This window comes from Heterodontus francisci, chromosome 5 (genome assembly GCF_036365525.1).
Source record: "Heterodontus francisci isolate sHetFra1 chromosome 5, sHetFra1.hap1, whole genome shotgun sequence".
NCBI classification, from domain to species: Eukaryota; Metazoa; Chordata; class Chondrichthyes; order Heterodontiformes; family Heterodontidae; genus Heterodontus; species Heterodontus francisci.
In genome coordinates this window covers 62430297-62452712 of record NC_090375.1, presented here as the reverse complement: position 1 = coordinate 62452712, position 22416 = coordinate 62430297, and the positions used below count along the sequence as shown (strand labels likewise).

The 22416-nt window shown below is 50.0% G+C and overlaps 8 non-coding genes across 8 annotated transcripts; all 8 read left to right on the top strand.

The window, feature by feature from the left end:
* Positions 1–457: 457 nt before the first annotated feature.
* trnam-cau (transfer RNA methionine (anticodon CAU)) lies at positions 458–530 on the top strand. The gene has a single exon. It is a non-coding gene; the product is annotated as a tRNA-Met (tRNA).
* A 2931-nt stretch (positions 531–3461) lies between these two features.
* On the top strand, positions 3462–3534 carry trnam-cau (transfer RNA methionine (anticodon CAU)). Its single transcript has one exon. It is a non-coding gene; the product is annotated as a tRNA-Met (tRNA).
* A 2943-nt stretch (positions 3535–6477) lies between these two features.
* On the top strand, positions 6478–6550 carry trnam-cau (transfer RNA methionine (anticodon CAU)). The gene has a single exon. It is a non-coding gene; the product is annotated as a tRNA-Met (tRNA).
* A 2952-nt stretch (positions 6551–9502) lies between these two features.
* trnam-cau (transfer RNA methionine (anticodon CAU)) lies at positions 9503–9575 on the top strand. The gene has a single exon. It is a non-coding gene; the product is annotated as a tRNA-Met (tRNA).
* A 2927-nt stretch (positions 9576–12502) lies between these two features.
* Positions 12503–12575, top strand: trnam-cau (transfer RNA methionine (anticodon CAU)). Its single transcript has one exon. It is a non-coding gene; the product is annotated as a tRNA-Met (tRNA).
* Positions 12576–15491: 2916 nt separating this feature from the next.
* On the top strand, positions 15492–15564 carry trnam-cau (transfer RNA methionine (anticodon CAU)). The gene has a single exon. It is a non-coding gene; the product is annotated as a tRNA-Met (tRNA).
* Positions 15565–18480: 2916 nt separating this feature from the next.
* Positions 18481–18553, top strand: trnam-cau (transfer RNA methionine (anticodon CAU)). The gene has a single exon. It is a non-coding gene; the product is annotated as a tRNA-Met (tRNA).
* Positions 18554–21469: 2916 nt separating this feature from the next.
* trnam-cau (transfer RNA methionine (anticodon CAU)) lies at positions 21470–21542 on the top strand. Its single transcript has one exon. It is a non-coding gene; the product is annotated as a tRNA-Met (tRNA).
* Positions 21543–22416: the final 874 nt, after the last annotated feature.

The following is a 22416-nucleotide window of genomic DNA, read 5'->3' as shown; positions in this document are numbered from 1 at the left end:
GATCCCGTGCCTTGGCGGCAACACGTTGAGCAGCCATCGACTTGTCAAGTTAAGAGCGCTACCTTCAGCTAATTGCTGCTTACTACACGCTTACTCTAAAAAAGCACATACTCCTTCAAGTGTGAATTTAAGCAGCGGCCAAAGGATGATTTTGCTCTGCTTTCCTCTACAGTCCTGCGCCGCAGCAGCTGAGCTACGGAAGGGAAGTGACAAAAGTGCTGGCTGATGGTTTGCCGCTCAGGCCTTGGCCTAGCCATTGCTGCCGCTGTGCTGTGGGACTGTGAACGGCCAGCTGCTCTCCACAGCCTGGGCCAATGCTGTAATGGATAAGACGTCTGTCTGGGGATGGGAAGCTGATAGCTTTGACTCCTGGCTGGCTGAGAGTTTTGTGTCGACTTTGTCCTGCGGCTTGGGAACACTTTGCAACTTGGTCTACTTGGGCGTGCTGAATGGCAGTGCCTTCTTAGCGCAGTAGGCAGCGCGTCAGTCTCATAATCTGAAGGTCCTGAGTTCGATCCTCAGAGAAGGCAGTGTGCCCACTGTGCTTTCTTTTGCCATCACTCACTTGACCTTTCCGCTCTCGTTGCGTGCCAAAATCCAGCCGCTTTGCTTGCTGCAGTGCTGCAAAGCATTTGACAGCCTCCAGCACTGGAGATGGGAGCGCAAGGCAAGACGTTGTCAGCTGCTTGCCACAAGTGCTGAATGTGAAGATTGGAGCCCAGGAAAAAGCAGAATGGAGAATGCAGGCATCGATCCCGCTACCTCTCACATGCTAAGCAAGCGCTCTACCATTTGAGCTAATTCCCCAGCTTGGCTAAGACTGCTGAGCCCAAGACTGCTGAGCCCAGATTCTTTCACAACAGCCCCATAGCAGCTGTCTCCAAGTTGCTCCTTGAGCTGCAGGGAAATGCGGCTTGGGCTTGGGCTTGGCTCACTGCCTGAACGCAGTCAGTGCTTTGCTTCAATCAGCAGGTCCCTCCAGCAGCAGCAAGTTAGCAGCGGCAGGACCGGCCAGCTCCAATAACCATGAAAGAAGCCCAGAAGAGCCCCAGCTGGCGCAAGGAAAAGCTGGTGAGCGGAAACTAGCAGCCGCCACGAGTGTGAGGGAGCAGTCGAGAGCCCTGTCTGACTGACACAAGACTTCTTTTGCTTTCCAGTGAGTGCTGAGGTTTTGCCTGCCATGCTGCTCAAACTGGACGCACCCCTCGAACTGTATCGTTAATGTTCTCAATTGCTGTAAATGTAAAACTGTAATTGACATGACAATTGTGAAACGGAAGGGTTGGGAAGAAACTCATGACAGTATTGAAGGAAACTGATCTCCCTTGCAATGTTTGTATTTTTTGGTGCTGTTTGGAAACTGTTTGGCAATGTAATTTTTACAGATATTTATGAATAAAGTATATTTTGGAAATAAAAAAAAAAACTGGACGCACACCCCAGGTAAGCATCAACTCTTGCTGGAGGACCATCAACTAGCTGAAAGGCGCACTTTGGTCTGCCTGAAACCTGCTGCTCGTTCTTTGTGAGAGCTTCCGGCTCCTGTTTACCCCCCTTACTGATGGTTCTTTAGGATTTTAGAAAGGACAAATTGCACAGGCACAGGGTTGGGCGGAACCGTAAACTTCTTTATTAAGACCCCCCTAACACCCTGATACAAAGACCTCGAAACGAATGTAAAGAACGCCACACGACACCTTGCTTGCTTAGACCGATTTAAATCCCTCCACCATTTAACCTCGGCTCGGCTTGGCTCGGCTCCCACCCAAACACACAAGTCACCACCACTTTTAAGACGCACCTTTTCCGAAAACCCACAAGCAAAAGCCCACACTTCTGCCCCAAACTCACTCAATTCAAAACCCCAAACCCTCCCAGGATTTCTTTGTCACACTTAAAATTGCTTTCAACTCTCAGCCCCAAATACCCCTCACATTTGGCTGATAACTTACAATCCTCCATGAGGTGAGAATTTGTAGGTCCACGAGCCAGGTTGACTCTTCCTGACCCTCCTTCTTGACTGCAGTGCCAAACTCTTCGATCTTGTCCTTTTCATGATGATCCTTATCGAAATATCATAAACACATCACCTGGAGCCATCCTGCTGGATGGTGAGCGCTTAGCACCTTTTAATCTCTTTCGTCAGTTACCTGCCTGGTCCAGACAGATCCACTTATGTTGATGTTATTTCCATGACCGAGAACAATAAACTCCACCAGGGTGAGGTATTCCAGGCTCCAGAGCTGATATACGTGAAAAGGTTTCTCTCCTGCCTCGACAGGAGTGAATGCTGTGGCCTGGGGCCGGTTAGTTGTAAGAATGGCCTCCCTAATTACTTAATTGTGTTACATGACGGCAGTTATGCTGTGTCACTGTTATGATAATGTCCCAAATTCCAGTCCTTTGACACTATCAGTTCTGTTGTGATGTTGGAATGTTTGAAATTGATCCATCGGAATGCAGCCTGCGTCTGTGTGCTTTGTGTAAGGTTTTGGCTCTCATTCACAGTACTATTGTCCGTGAGGGTTGGGGTTCCTTCCCCATACTCCATAAAGTCCAGTTTTAAAGTCCAGTCGGGGGGCGGGGGGCGGGAGGTGGGGGTGGGGAGGAGGAATTCCGATCCCAATTCTTCCAGTGCAAAGAGTCGTCCACGACTTGAGTTTCGCTCGCTGGCACGTTCCGAGGTCCAGGACTACGTGCTGTGGGATGCAGTAAAGCTTGGGGCAGCCGCTCCAAAGGCTCCATGGAGAAAGACCACTGTGTAAGGGGGTCCTCCCGCCATAGTTTACCGAGTGGCCGGCACCCGTGTAAGACCCCCTCGGGCTGTATGCGCCAACACTATTTTTGCTGCGTTTTGCAAATGTCCATTGCATAGAAAAGGGTTGCAAATTTTTATGGAATATTATATATTCTGGGGGAGCAAAGACGAACCCCTGCTGGCCAGCAGATGAAACTGCGGAAGTGAAACAGTCGCGTGCAGGCAGTTTGCAGACAGGAAACGAGGGATCCCGTGCCTTGGCGGCAACACGTTGAGCAGCCATCGACTTGTCAAGTTAAGAGCGCTACCTTCAGCTAATTGCTGCTTACTACACGCTTACTCTAAAAAAGCACATACTCCTTCAAGTGTGAATTTAAGCAGCGGCCAAAGGATGATTTTGCTCTGCTTTCCTCTACAGTCCTGCGCCGCAGCAGCTGAGCTACGGAAGGGAAGTGACAAAAGTGCTGGCTGATGGTTTGCCGCTCAGGCCTTGGCCTAGCCATTGCTGCCGCTGTGCTGTGGGACTGTGAACGGCCAGCTGCTCTCCACAGCCTGGGCCAATGCTGTAATGGATAAGACGTCTGTCTGGGGATGGGAAGCTGATAGCTTTGACTCCTGGCTGGCTGAGAGTTTTGTGTCGACTTTGTCCTGCGGCTTGGGAACACTTTGCAACTTGGTCTACTTGGGCGTGCTGAATGGCAGTGCCTTCTTAGCGCAGTAGGCAGCGCGTCAGTCTCATAATCTGAAGGTCCTGAGTTCGATCCTCAGAGAAGGCAGTGTGCCCACTGTGCTTTCTTTTGCCATCACTCACTTGACCTTTCCGCTCTCGTTGCGTGCCAAAATCCAGCCGCTTTGCTTGCTGCAGTGCTGCAAAGCATTTGACAGCCTCCAGCACTGGAGATGGGAGCGCAAGGCAAGACGTTGTCAGCTGCTTGCCACAAGTGCTGAATGTGAAGATTGGAGCCCAGGAAAAAGCAGAATGGAGAATGCAGGCATCGATCCCGCTACCTCTCACATGCTAAGCAAGCGCTCTACCATTTGAGCTAATTCCCCAGCTTGGCTAAGACTGCTGAGCCCAAGACTGCTGAGCCCAGATTCTTTCACAACAGCCCCATAGCAGCTGTCTCCAAGTTGCTCCTTGAGCTGCAGGGAAATGCGGCTTGGGCTTGGGCTTGGGCTTGGGCTTGGCTCACTGCCTGAACGCAGTCAGTGCTTTGCTTCAATCAGCAGGTCCCTCCAGCAGCAGCAAGTTAGCAGCGGCAGGACCGGCCAGCTCCAATAACCATGAAAGAAGCCCAGAAGAGCCGCAGCTGGCGCAAGGAAAAGCTGGTGAGCGGAAACTAGCAGCCGCCACGAGTGTGAGGGAGCAGTCGAGAGCCCTGTCTGACTGACACAAGACTTCTTTTGCTTTCCAGTGAGTGCTGAGGTTTTGCCTGCCATGCTGCTCAAACTGGACGCACCCCTCGAACTGTATCGTTAATGTTCTCAATTGCTGTAAATGTAAAACTGTAATTGACATGACAATTGTGAAACGGAAGGGTTGGGAAGAAACTCATGACAGTATTGAAGGAAACTGATCTCCCTTGCAATGTTTGTATTTTTTGGTGCTGTTTGGAAACTGTTTGGCAATGTAATTTTTACAGATATTTATGAATAAAGTATATTTTGGAAATAAAAAAAAAAACTGGACGCACACCCCAGGTAAGCATCAACTCTTGCTGGAGGACCATCAACTAGCTGAAAGGCGCACTTTGGTCTGCCTGAAACCTGCTGCTCGTTCTTTGTGAGAGCTTCCGGCTCCTGTTTACCCCCCTTACTGATGGTTCTTTAGGATTTTAGAAAGGACAAATTGCACAGGCACAGGGTTGGGCGGAACCATAAACTTCTTTATTAAGACCCCCCTAACACCCTGATACAAAGACCTCGAAACGTATGTAAAGGACGCCACACGACACCTTGCTTGCTTAGACCGATTTAAATCCCTCCACCATTTAACCTCGGCTCGGCTCGGCTCGGCTCCCACCCAAACACACAAGTCACCACCACTTTTAAGACGCACCTTTTCCGAAAACCCACAAGCAAAAGCCCACACTTCTGCCCCAAACTCACTCAATTCAAAACCCCAAACCCTCCCAGGATTTCTTTGTCACACTTAAAATTGCTTTCAACTCTCAGCCCCAAATACCCCTCACATTTGGCTGATAACTTACAATCCTCCATGAGGTGAGAATTTGTAGGTCCACGAGCCAGGTTGACTCTTCCTGACCCTCCTTCTTGACTGCAGTGCCAAACTCTTCGATCTTGTCCTTTTCATGATGATCCTTATCGAAATATCATAAACACATCACCTGGAGCCATCCTGCTGGATGGTGAGCGCTTAGCACCTTTTAATCTCTTTCGTCAGTTACCTGCCTGGTCCAGACAGATCCACTTATGTTGATGTTATTTCCATGACCGAGAACAATAAACTCCACCAGGGTGAGGTATTCCAGGCTCCAGAGCTGATATACGTGAAAAGGTTTCTCTCCTGCCTCGACAGGAGTGAATGCTGTGGCCTGGGGCCGGTTAGTTGTAAGAATGGCCTCCCTAATTACTTAATTGTGTTACATGACGGCAGTTATGCTGTGTCACTGTTATGATAATGTCCCAAATTCCAGTCCTTTGACACTATCAGTTCTGTTGTGATGTTGGAATGTTTGAAATTGATCCATCGGAATGCAGCCTGCGTCTGTGTGCTTTGTGTAAGGTTTTGGCTCTCATTCACAGTACTATTGTCCGTGAGGGTTGGGGTTCCTTCCCCATACTCCATAAAGTCCAGTTTTAAAGTCCAGTCGGGGGGCGGGGGGCGGGAGGTGGGGGTGGGGAGGAGGAATTCCGATCCCAATTCTTCCAGTGCAAAGAGTCGTCCACGACTTGAGTTTCGCTCGCTGGCACGTTCCGAGGTCCAGGACTACGTGCTGTGGGATGCAGTAAAGCTTGGGGCAGCCGCTCCAAAGGCTCCATGGAGAAAGACCACTGTGTAAGGGGGTCCTCCCGCCATAGTTTACCGAGTGGCCGGCACCCGTGTAAGACCCCCTCGGGCTGTATGCGCCAACACTATTTTTGCTGCGTTTTGCAAATGTACATTGCATAGAAAAGGGTTGCAAATTTTTATGGAATATTATATATTCTGGGGGAGCAAAGACGAACCCCTGCTGGCCAGCAGATGAAACTGCGGAAGTGAAACAGTCGCGTGCAGGCAGTTTGCAGACAGGAAACGAGGGATCCCGTGCCTTGGCGGCAACACGTTGAGCAGCCATCGACTTGTCAAGTTAAGAGCGCTACCTTCAGCTAATTGCTGCTTACTACACGCTTACTCTAAAAAAGCACATACTCCTTCAAGTGTGAATTTAAGCAGCGGCCAAAGGATGATTTTGCTCTGCTTTCCTCTACAGTCCTGCGCCGCAGCAGCTGAGCTACGGAAGGGAAGTGACAAAAGTGCTGGCTGATGGTTTGCCGCTCAGGCCTTGGCCTAGCCATTGCTGCCGCTGTGCTGTGGGACTGTGAACGGCCAGCTGCTCTCCACAGCCTGGGCCAATGCTGTAATGGATAAGACGTCTGTCTGGGGATGGGAAGCTGATAGCTTTGACTCCTGGCTGGCTGAGAGTTTTGTGTCGACTTTGTCCTGCGACTTGGGAACACTTTGCAACTTGGTCTACTTGGGCGTGCTGAATGGCAGTGCCTTCTTAGCGCAGTAGGCAGCGCGTCAGTCTCATAATCTGAAGGTCCTGAGTTCGATCCTCAGAGAAGGCAGTGTGCCCACTGTGCTTTCTTTTGCCATCACTCACTTGACCTTTCCGCTCTCGTTGCGTGCCAAAATCCAGCCGCTTTGCTTGCTGCAGTGCTGCAAAGCATTTGACAGCCTCCAGCACTGGAGATGGGAGCGCAAGGCAAGACGTTGTCAGCTGCTTGCCACAAGTGCTGAATGTGAAGATTGGAGCCCAGGAAAAAGCAGAATGGAGAATGCAGGCATCGATCCCGCTACCTCTCACATGCTAAGCAAGCGCTCTACCATTTGAGCTAATTCCCCAGCTTGGCTAAGACTGCTGAGCCCAAGACTGCTGAGCCCAGATTCTTTCACAACAGCCCCATAGCAGCTGTCTCCAAGTTGCTCCTTGAGCTGCAGGGAAATGCGGCTTGGGCTTGGGCTTGGGCTTGGGCTTGGCTCACTGCCTGAACGCAGTCAGTGCTTTGCTTCAATCAGCAGGTCCCTCCAGCAGCAGCAAGTTAGCAGCGGCAGGACCGGCCAGCTCCAATAACCATGAAAGAAGCCCAGAAGAGCCCCAGCTGGCGCAAGGAAAAGCTGGTGAGCGGAAACTAGCAGCCGCCACGAGTGTGAGGGAGCAGTCGAGAGCCCTGTCTGACTGACACAAGACTTCTTTTGCTTTCCAGTGAGTGCTGAGGTTTTGCCTGCCATGCTGCTCAAACTGGACGCACCCCTCGAACTGTATCGTTAATGTTCTCAATTGCTGTAAATGTAAAACTGTAATTGACATGACAATTGTGAAACGGAAGGGTTGGGAAGAAACTCATGACAGTATTGAAGGAAACTGATCTCCCTTGCAATGTTTGTATTTTTTGGTGCTGTTTGGAAACTGTTTGGCAATGTAATTTTTACAGATATTTATGAATAAAGTATATTTTGGAAATAAAAAAAAACTGGACGCACACCCCAGGTAAGCATCAACTCTTGCTGGAGGACCATCAACTAGCTGAAAGGCGCACTTTGGTCTGCCTGAAACCTGCTGCTCGTTCTTTGTGAGAGCTTCCGGCTCCTGTTTACCCCCCTTACTGATGGTTCTTTAGGATTTTAGAAAGGACAAATTGCACAGGCACAGGGTTGGGCGGAACCATAAACTTCTTTATTAAGACCCCCCTAACACCCTGATACAAAGACCTCGAAACGAATGTAAAGGACGCCACACGACACCTTGCTTGCTTAGACCGATTTAAATCCCTCCACCATTTAACCTCGGCTCGGCTCGGCTCGGCTCCCACCCAAACACACAAGTCACCACCACTTTTAAGACGCACCTTTTCCGAAAACCCACAAGCAAAAGCCCACACTTCTGCCCCAAACTCACTCAATTCAAAACCCCAAACCCTCCCAGGATTTCTTTGTCACACTTAAAATTGCTTTCAACTCTCAGCCCCAAATACCCCTCACATTTGGCTGATAACTTACAATCCTCCATGAGGTGAGAATTTGTAGGTCCACGAGCCAGGTTGACTCTTCCTGACCCTCCTTCTTGACTGCAGTGCCAAACTCTTCGATCTTGTCCTTTTCATGATGATCCTTATCGAAATATCATAAACACATCACCTGGAGCCATCCTGCTGGATGGTGAGCGCTTAGCACCTTTTAATCTCTTTCGTCAGTTACCTGCCTGGTCCAGACAGATCCACTTATGTTGATGTTATTTCCATGACCGAGAACAATAAACTCCACCAGGGTGAGGTATTCCAGGCTCCAGAGCTGATATACGTGAAAAGGTTTCTCTCCTGCCTCGACAGGAGTGAATGCTGTGGCCTGGGGCCGGTTAGTTGTAAGAATGGCCTCCCTAATTACTTAATTGTGTTACATGACGGCAGTTATGCTGTGTCACTGTTATGATAATGTCCCAAATTCCAGTCCTTTGACACTATCAGTTCTGTTGTGATGTTGGAATGTTTGAAATTGATCCATCGGAATGCAGCCTGCGTCTGTGTGCTTTGTGTAAGGTTTTGGCTCTCATTCACAGTACTATTGTCCGTGAGGGTTGGGGTTCCTTCCCCATACTCCATAAAGTCCAGTTTTAAAGTCCAGTCGGGGGGCGGGGGGCGGGAGGTGGGGGTGGGGAGGAGGAATTCCGATCCCAATTCTTCCAGTGCAAAGAGTCGTCCACGACTTGAGTTTCGCTCGCTGGCACGTTCCGAGGTCCAGGACTACGTGCTGTGGGATGCAGTAAAGCTTGGGGCAGCCGCTCCAAAGGCTCCATGGAGAAAGACCACTGTGTAAGGGGGTCCTCCCGCCATAGTTTACCGAGTGGCCGGCACCCGTGTAAGACCCCCTCGGGCTGTATGCGCCAACACTATTTTTGCTGCGTTTTGCAAATGTACATTGCATAGAAAAGGGTTGCAAATTTTTATGGAATATTATATATTCTGGGGGAGCAAAGACGAACCCCTGCTGGCCAGCAGATGAAACTGCGGAAGTGAAACAGTCGCGTGCAGGCAGTTTGCAGACAGGAAACGAGGGATCCCGTGCCTTGGCGGCAACACGTTGAGCAGCCATCGACTTGTCAAGTTAAGAGCGCTACCTTCAGCTAATTGCTGCTTACTACACGCTTACTCTAAAAAAGCACATACTCCTTCAAGTGTGAATTTAAGCAGCGGCCTAAGGATGATTTTGCTCTGCTTTCCTCTACAGTCCTGCGCCGCAGCAGCTGAGCTACGGAAGGGAAGTGACAAAAGTGCTTGCTGATGGTTTGCCGCTCAGGCCTTGGCCTAGCCATTGCTGCCGCTGTGCTGTGGGACTGTGAACGGCCAGCTGCTCTCCACAGCCTGGGCCAATGCTGTAATGGATAAGACGTCTGTCTGGGGATGGGAAGCTGATAGCTTTGACTCCTGGCTGGCTGACAGTTTTGTGTCGACTTTGTCCTGCGGCTTGGGAACACTTTGCAACTTGGTCTACTTGGGCGTGCTGCATGGCAGTGCCTTCTTAGCGCCTTCTTAGCGCAGTAGGCAGCGCGTCAGTCTCATAATCTGAAGGTCCTGAGTTCGATCCTCAGAGAAGGCAGTGTGCCCACTGTGCTTTCTTTTGCCATCACTCACTTGACCTTTCCGCTCTCGTTGCGTGCCAAAATCCAGCCGCTTTGCTTGCTGCAGTGCTGCAAAGCATTTGACAGCCTCCAGCACTGGAGATGGGAGCGCAAGGCAAGACGTTGTCAGCTGGTTGCCACAAGTGCTGAATGTGAAGATTGGAGCCCAGGAAAAAGCAGAATGGAGAATGCAGGCATCGATCCCGCTACCTCTCACATGCTAAGCGAGCGCTCTACCATTTGAGCTAATTCCCCAGCTTGGCTAAGACTGCTGAGCCCAGATTCTTTCACAACAGCCCCATAGCAGCTGTCTCCAAGTTGCTCCTTGAGCTGCAGGGAAATGCGGCTTGGGCTTGGGCTTGGCTCACTGCCTGAACGCAGTCAGTGCTTTGCTTCAATCAGCAGGTCCCTCCAGCAGCAGCAAGTTAGCAGCGGCAGGACCGGCCAGCTCCAATAACCATGAAAGAAGCCCAGAAGAGCCCCAGCTGGCGCAAGGAAAAGCTGGTGAGCGGAAACTAGCAGCCGCCACGAGTGTGAGGGAGCAGTCGAGAGCCCTGTCTGACTGACACAAGACTTCTTTTGCTTTCCAGTGAGTGCTGAGGTTTTGCCTGCCATGCTGCTCAAACTGGACGCACCCCTCGAACTGTATCGTTAATGTTCTCAATTGCTGTAAATGTAAAACTGTAATTGACATGACAATTGTGAAACGGAAGGGTTGGGAAGAAACTCATGACAGTATTGAAGGAAACTGATCTCCCTTGCAATGTTTGTATTTTTTGGTGCTGTTTGGAAACTGTTTGGCAATGTAATTTTTACAGATATTTATGAATAAAGTATATTTTGGAAATAAAAAAAAAAACTGGACGCACACCCCAGGTAAGCATCAACTCTTGCTGGAGGACCATCAACTAGCTGAAAGGCGCACTTTGGTCTGCCTGAAACCTGCTGCTCGTTCTTTGTGAGAGCTTCCGGCTCCTGTTTACCCCCCTTACTGATGGTTCTTTAGGATTTTAGAAAGGACAAATTGCACAGGCACAGGGTTGGGCGGAACCATAAACTTCTTTATTAAGACCCCCCTAACACCCTGATACAAAGACCTCGAAACGAATGTAAAGGACGCCACACGACACCTTGCTTGCTTAGACCGATTTAAATCCCTCCACCATTTAACCTCGGCTCGGCTCGGCTCGGCTCCCACCCAAACACACAAGTCACCACCACTTTTAAGACGCACCTTTTCCGAAAACCCACAAGCAAAAGCCCACACTTCTGCCCCAAACTCACTCAATTCAAAACCCCAAACCCTCCCAGGATTTCTTTGTCACACTTAAAATTGCTTTCAACTCTCAGCCCCAAATACCCCTCACATTTGGCTGATAACTTACAATCCTCCATGAGGTGAGAATTTGTAGGTCCACGAGCCAGGTTGACTCTTCCTGACCCTCCTTCTTGACTGCAGTGCCAAACTCTTCGATCTTGTCCTTTTCATGATGATCCTTATCGAAATATCATAAACACATCACCTGGAGCCATCCTGCTGGATGGTGAGCGCTTAGCACCTTTTAATCTCTTTCGTCAGTTACCTGCCTGGTCCAGACAGATCCACTTATGTTGATGTTATTTCCATGACCGAGAACAATAAACTCCACCAGGGTGAGGTATTCCAGGCTCCAGAGCTGATATACGTGAAAAGGTTTCTCTCCTGCCTCGACAGGAGTGAATGCTGTGGCCTGGGGCCGGTTAGTTGTAAGAATGGCCTCCCTAATTACTTAATTGTGTTACATGACGGCAGTTATGCTGTGTCACTGTTATGATAATGTCCCAAATTCCAGTCCTTTGACACTATCAGTTCTGTTGTGATGTTGGAATGTTTGAAATTGATCCATCGGAATGCAGCCTGCGTCTGTGTGCTTTGTGTAAGGTTTTGGCTCTCATTCACAGTACTATTGTCCGTGAGGGTTGGGGTTCCTTCCCCATACTCCATAAAGTCCAGTTTTAAAGTCCAGTCGGGGGGCGGGGGGCGGGAGGTGGGGGTGGGGAGGAGGAATTCCGATCCCAATTCTTCCAGTGCAAAGAGTCGTCCACGACTTGAGTTTCGCTCGCTGGCACGTTCCGAGGTCCAGGACTACGTGCTGTGGGATGCAGTAAAGCTTGGGGCAGCCGCTCCAAAGGCTCCATGGAGAAAGACCACTGTGTAAGGGGGTCCTCCCGCCATAGTTTACCGAGTGGCCGGCACCCGTGTAAGACCCCCTCGGGCTGTATGCGCCAACACTATTTTTGCTGCGTTTTGCAAATGTACATTGCATAGAAAAGGGTTGCAAATTTTTATGGAATATTATATATTCTGGGGGAGCAAAGACGAACCCCTGCTGGCCAGCAGATGAAACTGCGGAAGTGAAACAGTCGCGTGCAGGCAGTTTGCAGACAGGAAACGAGGGATCCCGTGCCTTGGCGGCAACACGTTGAGCAGCCATCGACTTGTCAAGTTAAGAGCGCTACCTTCAGCTAATTGCTGCTTACTACACGCTTACTCTAAAAAAGCACATACTCCTTCAAGTGTGAATTTAAGCAGCGGCCTAAGGATGATTTTGCTCTGCTTTCCTCTACAGTCCTGCGCCGCAGCAGCTGAGCTACGGAAGGGAAGTGACAAAAGTGCTTGCTGATGGTTTGCCGCTCAGGCCTTGGCCTAGCCATTGCTGCCGCTGTGCTGTGGGACTGTGAACGGCCAGCTGCTCTCCACAGCCTGGGCCAATGCTGTAATGGATAAGACGTCTGTCTGGGGATGGGAAGCTGATAGCTTTGACTCCTGGCTGGCTGACAGTTTTGTGTCGACTTTGTCCTGCGGCTTGGGAACACTTTGCAACTTGGTCTACTTGGGCGTGCTGCATGGCAGTGCCTTCTTAGCGCCTTCTTAGCGCAGTAGGCAGCGCGTCAGTCTCATAATCTGAAGGTCCTGAGTTCGATCCTCAGAGAAGGCAGTGTGCCCACTGTGCTTTCTTTTGCCATCACTCACTTGACCTTTCCGCTCTCGTTGCGTGCCAAAATCCAGCCGCTTTGCTTGCTGCAGTGCTGCAAAGCATTTGACAGCCTCCAGCACTGGAGATGGGAGCGCAAGGCAAGACGTTGTCAGCTGCTTGCCACAAGTGCTGAATGTGAAGATTGGAGCCCAGGAAAAAGCAGAATGGAGAATGCAGGCATCGATCCCGCTACCTCTCACATGCTAAGCGAGCGCTCTACCATTTGAGCTAATTCCCCAGCTTGGCTAAGACTGCTGAGCCCAGATTCTTTCACAACAGCCCCATAGCAGCTGTCTCCAAGTTGCTCCTTGAGCTGCAGGGAAATGCGGCTTGGGCTTGGGCTTGGCTCACTGCCTGAACGCAGTCAGTGCTTTGCTTCAATCAGCAGGTCCCTCCAGCAGCAGCAAGTTAGCAGCGGCAGGACCGGCCAGCTCCAATAACCATGAAAGAAGCCCAGAAGAGCCCCAGCTGGCGCAAGGAAAAGCTGGTGAGCGGAAACTAGCAGCCGCCACGAGTGTGAGGGAGCAGTCGAGAGCCCTGTCTGACTGACACAAGACTTCTTTTGCTTTCCAGTGAGTGCTGAGGTTTTGCCTGCCATGCTGCTCAAACTGGACGCACCCCTCGAACTGTATCGTTAATGTTCTCAATTGCTGTAAATGTAAAACTGTAATTGACATGACAATTGTGAAACGGAAGGGTTGGGAAGAAACTCATGACAGTATTGAAGGAAACTGATCTCCCTTGCAATGTTTGTATTTTTTGGTGCTGTTTGGAAACTGTTTGGCAATGTAATTTTTACAGATATTTATGAATAAAGTATATTTTGGAAATAAAAAAAAAAACTGGACGCACACCCCAGGTAAGCATCAACTCTTGCTGGAGGACCATCAACTAGCTGAAAGGCGCACTTTGGTCTGCCTGAAACCTGCTGCTCGTTCTTTGTGAGAGCTTCCGGCTCCTGTTTACCCCCCTTACTGATGGTTCTTTAGGATTTTAGAAAGGACAAATTGCACAGGCACAGGGTTGGGCGGAACCATAAACTTCTTTATTAAGACCCCCCTAACACCCTGATACAAAGACCTCGAAACGAATGTAAAGGACGCCACACGACACCTTGCTTGCTTAGACCGATTTAAATCCCTCCACCATTTAACCTCGGCTCGGCTCGGCTCGGCTCCCACCCAAACACACAAGTCACCACCACTTTTAAGACGCACCTTTTCCGAAAACCCACAAGCAAAAGCCCACACTTCTGCCCCAAACTCACTCAATTCAAAACCCCAAACCCTCCCAGGATTTCTTTGTCACACTTAAAATTGCTTTCAACTCTCAGCCCCAAATACCCCTCACATTTGGCTGATAACTTACAATCCTCCATGAGGTGAGAATTTGTAGGTCCACGAGCCAGGTTGACTCTTCCTGACCCTCCTTCTTGACTGCAGTGCCAAACTCTTCGATCTTGTCCTTTTCATGATGATCCTTATCGAAATATCATAAACACATCACCTGGAGCCATCCTGCTGGATGGTGAGCGCTTAGCACCTTTTAATCTCTTTCGTCAGTTACCTGCCTGGTCCAGACAGATCCACTTATGTTGATGTTATTTCCATGACCGAGAACAATAAACTCCACCAGGGTGAGGTATTCCAGGCTCCAGAGCTGATATACGTGAAAAGGTTTCTCTCCTGCCTCGACAGGAGTGAATGCTGTGGCCTGGGGCCGGTTAGTTGTAAGAATGGCCTCCCTAATTACTTAATTGTGTTACATGACGGCAGTTATGCTGTGTCACTGTTATGATAATGTCCCAAATTCCAGTCCTTTGACACTATCAGTTCTGTTGTGATGTTGGAATGTTTGAAATTGATCCATCGGAATGCAGCCTGCGTCTGTGTGCTTTGTGTAAGGTTTTGGCTCTCATTCACAGTACTATTGTCCGTGAGGGTTGGGGTTCCTTCCCCATACTCCATAAAGTCCAGTTTTAAAGTCCAGTCGGGGGGCGGGGGGCGGGAGGTGGGGGTGGGGAGGAGGAATTCCGATCCCAATTCTTCCAGTGCAAAGAGTCGTCCACGACTTGAGTTTCGCTCGCTGGCACGTTCCGAGGTCCAGGACTACGTGCTGTGGGATGCAGTAAAGCTTGGGGCAGCCGCTCCAAAGGCTCCATGGAGAAAGACCACTGTGTAAGGGGGTCCTCCCGCCATAGTTTACCGAGTGGCCGGCACCCGTGTAAGACCCCCTCGGGCTGTATGCGCCAACACTATTTTTGCTGCGTTTTGCAAATGTCCATTGCATAGAAAAGGGTTGCAAATTTTTATGGAATATTATATATTCTGGGGGAGCAAAGACGAACCCCTGCTGGCCAGCAGATGAAACTGCGGAAGTGAAACAGTCGCGTGCAGGCAGTTTGCAGACAGGAAACGAGGGATCCCGTGCCTTGGCGGCAACACGTTGAGCAGCCATCGACTTGTCAAGTTAAGAGCGCTACCTTCAGCTAATTGCTGCTTACTACACGCTTACTCTAAAAAAGCACATACTCCTTCAAGTGTGAATTTAAGCAGCGGCCAAAGGATGATTTTGCTCTGCTTTCCTCTACAGTCCTGCGCCGCAGCAGCTGAGCTACGGAAGGGAAGTGACAAAAGTGCTGGCTGATGGTTTGCCGCTCAGGCCTTGGCCTAGCCATTGCTGCCGCTGTGCTGTGGGACTGTGAACGGCCAGCTGCTCTCCACAGCCTGGGCCAATGCTGTAATGGATAAGACGTCTGTCTAGGGATGGGAAGCTGATAGCTTTGACTCCTGGCTGGCTGAGAGTTTTGTGTCGACTTTGTCCTGCGGCTTGGGAACACTTTGCAACTTGGTCTACTTGGGCGTGCTGCATGGCAGTGCCTTCTTAGCGCAGTAGGCAGCGCGTCAGTCTCATAATCTGAAGGTCCTGAGTTCGATCCTCAGAGAAGGCAGTGTGCCCACTGTGCTTTCTTTTGCCATCACTCACTTGACCTTTCCGCTCTCGTTGCGTGCCAAAATCCAGCCGCTTTGCTTGCTGCAGTGCTGCAAAGCATTTGACAGCCTCCAGCACTGGAGATGGGAGCGCAAGGCAAGACGTTGTCAGCTGGTTGCCACAAGTGCTGAATGTGAAGATTGGAGCCCAGGAAAAAGCAGAATGGAGAATGCAGGCATCGATCCCGCTACCTCTCACATGCTAAGCGAGCGCTCTACCATTTGAGCTAATTCCCCAGCTTGGCTAAGACTGCTGAGCCCAGATTCTTTCACAACAGCCCCATAGCAGCTGTCTCCAAGTTGCTCCTTGAGCTGCAGGGAAATGCGGCTTGGGCTTGGGCTTGGCTCACTGCCTGAACGCAGTCAGTGCTTTGCTTCAATCAGCAGGTCCCTCCAGCAGCAGCAAGTTAGCAGCGGCAGGACCGGCCAGCTCCAATAACCATGAAAGAAGCCCAGAAGAGCCCCAGCTGGCGCAAGGAAAAGCTGGTGAGCGGAAACTAGCAGCCGCCACGAGTGTGAGGGAGCAGTCGAGAGCCCTGTCTGACTGACACAAGACTTCTTTTGCTTTCCAGTGAGTGCTGAGGTTTTGCCTGCCATGCTGCTCAAACTGGACGCACCCCTCGAACTGTATCGTTAATGTTCTCAATTGCTGTAAATGTAAAACTGTAATTGACATGACAATTGTGAAACGGAAGGGTTGGGAAGAAACTCATGACAGTATTGAAGGAAACTGATCTCCCTTGCAATGTTTGTATTTTTTGGTGCTGTTTGGAAACTGTTTGGCAATGTAATTTTTACAGATATTTATGAATAAAGTATATTTTGGAAATAAAAAAAAAAACTGGACGCACACCCCAGGTAAGCATCAACTCTTGCTGGAGGACCATCAACTAGCTGAAAGGCGCACTTTGGTCTGCCTGAAACCTGCTGCTCGTTCTTTGTGAGAGCTTCCGGCTCCTGTTTACCCCCCTTACTGATGGTTCTTTAGGATTTTAGAAAGGACAAATTGCACAGGCACAGGGTTGGGCGGAACCATAAACTTCTTTATTAAGACCCCCCTAACACCCTGATACAAAGACCTCGAAACGAATGTAAAGGACGCCACACGACACCTTGCTTGCTTAGACCGATTTAAATCCCTCCACCATTTAACCTCGGCTCGGCTCGGCTCGGCTCCCACCCAAACACACAAGTCACCACCACTTTTAAGACGCACCTTTTCCGAAAACCCACAAGCAAAAGCCCACACTTCTGCCCCAAACTCACTCAATTCAAAACCCCAAACCCTCCCAGGATTTCTTTGTCACACTTAAAATTGCTTTCAACTCTCAGCCCCAAATACCCCTCACATTTGGCTGATAACTTACAATCCTCCATGAGGTGAGAATTTGTAGGTCCACGAGCCAGGTTGACTCTTCCTGACCCTCCTTCTTGACTGCAGTGCCAAACTCTTCGATCTTGTCCTTTTCATGATGATCCTTATCGAAATATCATAAACACATCACCTGGAGCCATCCTGCTGGATGGTGAGCGCTTAGCACCTTTTAATCTCTTTCGTCAGTTACCTGCCTGGTCCAGACAGATCCACTTATGTTGATGTTATTTCCATGACCGAGAACAATAAACTCCACCAGGGTGAGGTATTCCAGGCTCCAGAGCTGATATACGTGAAAAGGTTTCTCTCCTGCCTCGACAGGAGTGAATGCTGTGGCCTGGGGCCGGTTAGTTGTAAGAATGGCCTCCCTAATTACTTAATTGTGTTACATGACGGCAGTTATGCTGTGTCACTGTTATGATAATGTCCCAAATTCCAGTCCTTTGACACTATCAGTTCTGTTGTGATGTTGGAATGTTTGAAATTGATCCATCGGAATGCAGCCTGCGTCTGTGTGCTTTGTGTAAGGTTTTGGCTCTCATTCACAGTACTATTGTCCGTGAGGGTTGGGGTTCCTTCCCCATACTCCATAAAGTCCAGTTTTAAAGTCCAGTCGGGGGGCGGGGGGCGGGAGGTGGGGGTGGGGAGGAGGAATTCCGATCCCAATTCTTCCAGTGCAAAGAGTCGTCCACGACTTGAGTTTCGCTCGCTGGCACGTTCCGAGGTCCAGGACTACGTGCTGTGGGATGCAGTAAAGCTTGGGGCAGCCGCTCCAAAGGCTCCATGGAGAAAGACCACTGTGTAAGGGGGTCCTCCCGCCATAGTTTACCGAGTGGCCGGCACCCGTGTAAGACCCCCTCGGGCTGTATGCGCCAACACTATTTTTGCTGCGTTTTGCAAATGTACATTGCATAGAAAAGGGTTGCAAATTTTTATGGAATATTATATATTCTGGGGGAGCAAAGACGAACCCCTGCTGGCCAGCAGATGAAACTGCGGAAGTGAAACAGTCGCGTGCAGGCAGTTTGCAGACAGGAAACGAGGGATCCCGTGCCTTGGCGGCAACACGTTGAGCAGCCATCGACTTGTCAAGTTAAGAGCGCTACCTTCAGCTAATTGCTGCTTACTACACGCTTACTCTAAAAAAGCACATACTCCTTCAAGTGTGAATTTAAGCAGCGGCCAAAGGATGATTTTGCTCTGCTTTCCTCTACAGTCCTGCGCCGCAGCAGCTGAGCTACGGAAGGGAAGTGACAAAAGTGCTGGCTGATGGTTTGCCGCTCAGGCCTTGGCCTAGCCATTGCTGCCGCTGTGCTGTGGGACTGTGAACGGCCAGCTGCTCTCCACAGCCTGGGCCAATGCTGTAATGGATAAGACGTCTGTCTAGGGATGGGAAGCTGATAGCTTTGACTCCTGGCTGGCTGAGAGTTTTGTGTCGACTTTGTCCTGCGGCTTGGGAACACTTTGCAACTTGGTCTACTTGGGCGTGCTGCATGGCAGTGCCTTCTTAGCGCAGTAGGCAGCGCGTCAGTCTCATAATCTGAAGGTCCTGAGTTCGATCCTCAGAGAAGGCAGTGTGCCCACTGTGCTTTCTTTTGCCATCACTCACTTGACCTTTCCGCTCTCGTTGCGTGCCAAAATCCAGCCGCTTTGCTTGCTGCAGTGCTGCAAAGCATTTGACAGCCTCCAGCACTGGAGATGGGAGCGCAAGGCAAGACGTTGTCAGCTGCTTGCCACAAGTGCTGAATGTGAAGATTGGAGCCCAGGAAAAAGCAGAATGGAGAATGCAGGCATCGATCCCGCTACCTCTCACATGCTAAGCGAGCGCTCTACCATTTGAGCTAATTCCCCAGCTTGGCTAAGACTGCTGAGCCCAGATTCTTTCACAACAGCCCCATAGCAGCTGTCTCCAAGTTGCTCCTTGAGCTGCAGGGAAATGCGGCTTGGGCTTGGGCTTGGCTCACTGCCTGAACGCAGTCAGTGCTTTGCTTCAATCAGCAGGTCCCTCCAGCAGCAGCAAGTTAGCAGCGGCAGGACCGGCCAGCTCCAATAACCATGAAAGAAGCCCAGAAGAGCCCCAGCTGGCGCAAGGAAAAGCTGGTGAGCGGAAACTAGCAGCCGCCACGAGTGTGAGGGAGCAGTCGAGAGCCCTGTCTGACTGACACAAGACTTCTTTTGCTTTCCAGTGAGTGCTGAGGTTTTGCCTGCCATGCTGCTCAAACTGGACGCACCCCTCGAACTGTATCGTTAATGTTCTCAATTGCTGTAAATGTAAAACTGTAATTGACATGACAATTGTGAAACGGAAGGGTTGGGAAGAAACTCATGACAGTATTGAAGGAAACTGATCTCCCTTGCAATGTTTGTATTTTTTGGTGCTGTTTGGAAACTGTTTGGCAATGTAATTTTTACAGATATTTATGAATAAAGTATATTTTGGAAATAAAAAAAAAAACTGGACGCACACCCCAGGTAAGCATCAACTCTTGCTGGAGGACCATCAACTAGCTGAAAGGCGCACTTTGGTCTGCCTGAAACCTGCTGCTCGTTCTTTGTGAGAGCTTCCGGCTCCTGTTTACCCCCCTTACTGATGGTTCTTTAGGATTTTAGAAAGGACAAATTGCACAGGCACAGGGTTGGGCGGAACCATAAACTTCTTTATTAAGACCCCCCTAACACCCTGATACAAAGACCTCGAAACGAATGTAAAGGACGCCACACGACACCTTGCTTGCTTAGACCGATTTAAATCCCTCCACCATTTAACCTCGGCTCGGCTCGGCTCGGCTCCCACCCAAACACACAAGTCACCACCACTTTTAAGACGCACCTTTTCCGAAAACCCACAAGCAAAAGCCCACACTTCTGCCCCAAACTCACTCAATTCAAAACCCCAAACCCTCCCAGGATTTCTTTGTCACACTTAAAATTGCTTTCAACTCTCAGCCCCAAATACCCCTCACATTTGGCTGATAACTTACAATCCTCCATGAGGTGAGAATTTGTAGGTCCACGAGCCAGGTTGACTCTTCCTGACCCTCCTTCTTGACTGCAGTGCCAAACTCTTCGATCTTGTCCTTTTCATGATGATCCTTATCGAAATATCATAAACACATCACCTGGAGCCATCCTGCTGGATGGTGAGCGCTTAGCACCTTTTAATCTCTTTCGTCAGTTACCTGCCTGGTCCAGACAGATCCACTTATGTTGATGTTATTTCCATGACCGAGAACAATAAACTCCACCAGGGTGAGGTATTCCAGGCTCCAGAGCTGATATACGTGAAAAGGTTTCTCTCCTGCCTCGACAGGAGTGAATGCTGTGGCCTGGGGCCGGTTAGTTGTAAGAATGGCCTCCCTAATTACTTAATTGTGTTACATGACGGCAGTTATGCTGTGTCACTGTTATGATAATGTCCCAAATTCCAGTCCTTTGACACTATCAGTTCTGTTGTGATGTTGGAATGTTTGAAATTGATCCATCGGAATGCAGCCTGCGTCTGTGTGCTTTGTGTAAGGTTTTGGCTCTCATTCACAGTACTATTGTCCGTGAGGGTTGGGGTTCCTTCCCCATACTCCATAAATTCCAGTTTTAAAGTCCAGTCGGGGGGCGGGGGGCGGGAGGTGGGGGTGGGGAGGAGGAATTCCGATCCCAATTCTTCCAGTGCAAAGAGTTGTCCACGACTTGAGTTTCGCTCGCTGGCACGTTCCGAGGTCCAGGACTACGTGCTGTGGGATGCAGTAAAGCTTGGGGCAGCCGCTCCAAAGGCTCCATGGAGAAAGACCACTGTGTAAGGGGGTCCTCCCGCCATAGTTTACCGAGTGGCCGGCACCCGTGTAAGACCCCCTCGGGCTGTATGCGCCAACACTATTTTTGCTGCGTTTTGCAAATGTCCATTGCATAGAAAAGGGTTGCAAATTTTTATGGAATATTATATATTCTGGGGGAGCAAAGACGAACCCCTGCTGGCCAGCAGATGAAACTGCGGAAGTGAAACAGTCGCGTGCAGGCAGTTTGCAGACAGGAAACGAGGGATCCCGTGCCTTGGCGGCAACACGTTGAGCAGCCATCGACTTGTCAAGTTAAGAGCGCTACCTTCAGCTAATTGCTGCTTACTACACGCTTACTCTAAAAAAGCACATACTCCTTCAAGTGTGAATTTAAGCAGCGGCCAAAGGATGATTTTGCTCTGCTTTCCTCTACAGTCCTGCGCCGCAGCAGCTGAGCTACGGAAGGGAAGTGACAAAAGTGCTGGCTGATGGTTTGCCGCTCAGGCCTTGGCCTAGCCATTGCTGCCGCTGTGCTGTGGGACTGTGAACGGCCAGCTGCTCTCCACAGCCTGGGCCAATGCTGTAATGGATAAGACGTCTGTCTAGGGATGGGAAGCTGATAGCTTTGACTCCTGGCTGGCTGAGAGTTTTGTGTCGACTTTGTCCTGCGGCTTGGGAACACTTTGCAACTTGGTCTACTTGGGCGTGCTGCATGGCAGTGCCTTCTTAGCGCAGTAGGCAGCGCGTCAGTCTCATAATCTGAAGGTCCTGAGTTCGATCCTCAGAGAAGGCAGTGTGCCCACTGTGCTTTCTTTTGCCATCACTCACTTGACCTTTCCGCTCTCGTTGCGTGCCAAAATCCAGCCGCTTTGCTTGCTGCAGTGCTGCAAAGCATTTGACAGCCTCCAGCACTGGAGATGGGAGCGCAAGGCAAGACGTTGTCAGCTGGTTGCCACAAGTGCTGAATGTGAAGATTGGAGCCCAGGAAAAAGCAGAATGGAGAATGCAGGCATCGATCCCGCTACCTCTCACATGCTAAGCGAGCGCTCTACCATTTGAGCTAATTCCCCAGCTTGGCTAAGACTGCTGAGCCCAGATTCTTTCACAACAGCCCCATAGCAGCTGTCTCCAAGTTGCTCCTTGAGCTGCAGGGAAATGCGGCTTGGGCTTGGGCTTGGCTCACTGCCTGAACGCAGTCAGTGCTTTGCTTCAATCAGCAGGTCCCTCCAGCAGCAGCAAGTTAGCAGCGGCAGGACCGGCCAGCTCCAATAACCATGAAAGAAGCCCAGAAGAGCCCCAGCTGGCGCAAGGAAAAGCTGGTGAGCGGAAACTAGCAGCCGCCACGAGTGTGAGGGAGCAGTCGAGAGCCCTGTCTGACTGACACAAGACTTCTTTTGCTTTCCAGTGAGTGCTGAGGTTTTGCCTGCCATGCTGCTCAAACTGGACGCACCCCTCGAACTGTATCGTTAATGTTCTCAATTGCTGTAAATGTAAAACTGTAATTGACATGACAATTGTGAAACGGAAGGGTTGGGAAGAAACTCATGACAGTATTGAAGGAAACTGATCTCCCTTGCAATGTTTGTATTTTTTGGTGCTGTTTGGAAACTGTTTGGCAATGTAATTTTTACAGATATTTATGAATAAAGTATATTTTGGAAATAAAA